This window comes from Lathyrus oleraceus, chromosome 7 (assembly GCF_024323335.1).
Source record: "Lathyrus oleraceus cultivar Zhongwan6 chromosome 7, CAAS_Psat_ZW6_1.0, whole genome shotgun sequence".
Taxonomy (NCBI): domain Eukaryota; kingdom Viridiplantae; phylum Streptophyta; class Magnoliopsida; order Fabales; family Fabaceae; genus Lathyrus; species Lathyrus oleraceus.
Genome location: NC_066585.1, coordinates 211,121,651 through 211,125,950, shown reverse-complemented (window position 1 = coordinate 211,125,950; position 4,300 = coordinate 211,121,651). Strand labels below are relative to the sequence as shown.

The 4,300-nt window shown below is 37.3% G+C and overlaps 1 non-coding gene across 1 annotated transcript; it reads right to left on the bottom strand.

Moving 5' to 3' along the window:
• Positions 1-3,805: 3,805 nt before the first annotated feature.
• Positions 3,806-3,912, bottom strand: LOC127108969 (small nucleolar RNA R71). The gene has a single exon (XR_007796462.1). It is a non-coding gene; the product is annotated as a small nucleolar RNA R71 (small nucleolar RNA).
• Between the last annotated feature and the right edge of the window lie 388 nt (positions 3,913-4,300).

The following is a 4,300-nucleotide window of genomic DNA, read 5'->3' as shown; positions in this document are numbered from 1 at the left end:
ATCCAATGATATTAATTTGACAAAGTCAAATCAACCTTGATCAAGGCCCAACAACAAGAGTCAAACATAAACAAGTCATCACAATTGGTCAACAAAATTATTCGACATTTATTTCAATTAAAAATACTAAAATAATGCATTTAAATTAAATATGGTTTGTCAAATTCCTAAAAACTCATCAAAACACCAAATAAATGGCCATGAGATTTATCATAGGTCAAACAAGGTCAAAGGACCTTCGAGAAAAATTTTCAGATTTTTAAAAGACTTAAAAGTACTTTTAAACAATTAAAAACAAATGAAAAATCAATTAAATCATGAAAAATATTAATATTGATCAAAAAAATAATTTTAATTCAGAATATGAAAGAGGAAAATAATTGAAAATATTTGGTGAAACTCTCATATTTTTTTGGATCAATATTAAAATTAATATGAATTAATGAAAATAAAGCAAGATATCCAGTCAAACTAGGGTTTCCAAGGCAAATCACCCTCAAACTCTTGAAGAAAACTTGATCAATATAACATGTAGAAATCAATGGAACTCATATATGATGCTCATAACCATTCTTGTATCAATTCATGGTTGTGCTCTTTGTCATGAGGGTCTCAAACCCTAGATGTGAACTTGATAGATCAATGGGATCATGCCCTACCTACAAAAGAGTTAGGCAAATACAAAGATATATTTTTGGTATTTTGGTTAGTAAAATGATAAAATACAAGTATGATACAATTACAAAGTGCCTGGTGATGTCTCCCAAAACAAACCCAATGAATGAGGGGTAAGGAGGATGCCAAGGTATGATCCCAATGCTAATGCTTATGATGAAATTGCATGAGGGATCTTAGGGTCAAAATTGGGGTCTTACAGCTGCCCCTATTTAAGGACATTCTAACTGAGGAGGCGAAGGTTAAAATCTTCATGTCGACTCAGTAGAATGGGCTTAAATAACAACATATAGAAACAAATTTTGGTCCCTAAGAGACCTCATGATGCATATGATATGAATGCCAAAGTTAATTTTTTGTGGGGAAATATTGCCACGAAGGAAAAGAAATCAGAGAGACCGAAAGTCCGCCGGAGTATAATGTATTCCATAAGGAAAACTCACTGGGGAGACAGAGACTCTGGGGGAAAAGGGTTATGCACATGCCAGGCTACGACTTAAACTACTGGGGGACTCGAGGGATTCCATACAAACATGGAAAAGACTCAGCTGGGGAAACAAGAACATTTGTAGGGGAAGCGAGTAGATCAGAATAACACTGAAGTACTTGAATCATGCAGGGAAAACGATTTCACTAAGGAAATACGCACTCAACTCAATTGGGGAAGAAATAAACTTCAGCATAGGAGGAGCAGAAATCTATTATCTACTACCTGTTACTGGGTAAGGAGATAATAAAGATCTGACAGAGAAGACATTCGTCACCGCTTAAGATGAACATATAAAGGATGACTCACTGGGAAACTACAGAAGGAAATTCATTACCGGTTACTGGGTAAGAATAGTGATGACACTGAAATTCACCGTATTTTCGACTCCGATTCCGCATGCATTTTAGTTATTTTATTGTTATTTTGTTATATTATTACTATGTTTTTCTTTGTTTTTAGGTTTTCAGTCTAATCGGAGCCCCGATCGAGAAAAGGAGCAAAAATGAGCTAAAAAACCATAAAATCAGCATTTTACACTTGTGGCTCTCACTGTGGCGGGCGCCATGGGTCCAACCATGACGTGTCCCAGTCTCAACCTCTCCTCAACTGCCATGCCTCCCACGATTTCCACTTGGGCGCTGCAAATTTCCTCCTGTGGCGGGCGCCACAAGGACAAAATGGTTCCCGCCCATTTTCAAACTCAAGGGCATCCTTGTAACCTCCATGTTCTTTTCTTGCCTATAAATAGAGCCTTGTCTTCATTTGTTTCATCATCCAAACTTAGTTACAACTAGGCATATATCAGTATTGTGTAAAAGTGGTAATCGCTTCACATCGGAGTGTTGCCACACTGTGTAATCGAGTCTGTAATCGAGTTTGGAGCATTTTGGAAGGAAGTTTAATCCTGCCGCCATTTTCATTTCTGTTTCGCACTTTATTCGACCCTCCGATTGGAGCAGGTTTTATTGCTTTACCTTTGTCTACTTTATTTTCCTGCATTGCCCTTATTTTGTTTACTTTCCCGCACTGCCTTTATTTTGTTTACTTTCCTGCACTGCCTTTATTTTGTTTATTTCTCGCACTCGCACTTTACTTTGTTTATTTCTCGCACTACACTACTTTCCTTTATTTCTTGCACCCGCACTACTTTAATTTACTTTGTTGCACCCACACTACTTTAACTTATTTTCCGCACTCGCACTACTTTTATTTACTTTCCTGCACTCACACTTATTACTTTCTTTTTAAAAGTCTTTTATTTATCCGTTTTTATGATAAAAATTAAAATGCATTTTTACTTTACCATGTCTGGCTAAACCTATAAAGGTTAGAATGTAAGGATCGTAATTGAACCGATAATCCGTACCATTGTTCGTAGAAACACTTAAGAGCTATTTTGACTTTCAACTTAAGTTTACCCCCACTTAATTTCTGTTGGGTAAGATCGAAAGCCGTCCGACGTCTGTTTAACCTTAGTTGTTTTTAACTATTTCAAATACAGCGAAAGCGCTTTGTTTAGTTCATTAGGAGTTTTTAAATTAAAAAGAAAAGTGATTTTAAAACTATTTTCAGACGCGTCTATAAGTTTAGAGTCTGGTTCGTGAGAACCACTTTTGGTTAAGAAATCCAGGTCAAAATAATTTTCAACTTAGTCAAGACACTATATTTCTTAAAAATAGGTTTACTACTCTAACGCAATACGCGCCTTTTTATAAGTGACAATAAGAGGGTTTGATTAGGGAGTACAACTCGGTTCTGAATACGCGAAAGCGACAGTTCCCGTTAAATTGGTTCTTTTCAAAATAGGAAACACTGCCCATAAGTAATTCTATTAGCAAGTACTTGGATTATTAATTGATTATGTGAATTACATTAGAACCTGTCTTTATTAATTGAATTTAATTTAATACTTTATTTTCCATTGTGCACTCTTAAAAACCCTGTTTCGATCACCTTAGATAAACATTGCAACAATAGATAACGATAGATTGACATTTGGTCTCTGTGGATTCGACAATCTTTTATATTACTCTGACGCGTTCGTATACTTGCGAAAAACACGCATCAAGTTTTTGGCGCCGTTGTCGGGGACCAATTTCGTCAAATTTCTTACCCTGTTGTTATATCGTTTAGACTTAGGTTGTTACCTTCCGGTCAATGTGAAGGACTCGTAGCACCGAAAGCTTAGTAGATCCTCTGGCGGAACCTGAACGTTACGCTCGCGCACGTTTATTTTTCCATAGAATTAGGAGAGTTATGGCCGAACATCAAAATCAAATACCTCTTAAGGATTTCGCCCAACCATCCAACGAAGAACCTAGCTCTAGTATAGTAAACCCAACCATCTCAGCTAATAATTTCGAACATAAACCCTCCCTATTGCAACTAGTGCAACAGAGACAATTCGCAGGTCTTGCTACTGAGAACCTAAACCAACATTTAAAAATCTTTCTCCAATTAGCAGACACTTTTAAAACCAATGGAGCTTCTCCTGAGGCGATCCGTTTAAGATTATTCCCTTTCTCCCTCAGAGATAAAGCCCTATCATGGTTAGATTCCCTTCCACCCAATTCCATAACAACTTGGGAAAACCTTAGAAAGGTATTCCTTGCTAGATACTTTCCCCCAAGTAAGACCGTCGTTCTTCGAAACCAAATAACCAGATTTACCCAGAATCAAGGAGAATCGTTGTTCGAAGCTTGGGAGAGATATAAAGAGCTGTTTAGAGCATTTCCACATCATGGTTTAGAAAATTGGTTAATCATTCAGACCTTCTATAATGGACTTCACTATAACACTAAGATGACCATCAACGCTGCCGCAGGCGGTGCACTGATGAACAAACCTTACCCTGAAGCTAGTGCCCTTATCGAAGATATGGCTCAAAACCATCAATCATGGGGAGTTGAACGAGCGACATTTGAGAAGAAGGAAGCCCAAGGAGGAGTACATGAGTTAATCTCTATAGACATGATGCAAGCTAAAATGGTCGCGTTAGCCCTCAAGGTTGAGCATATGTGTATAAACCCGAATACTGTAGCTGCAGTTTCGTCGGATTGTGAGATATGTGGAACCAAAGGACACCAATCTGTAGAATGCAGTCTCTTAAACGAAACCAACTCTGAGTAAGTGAAC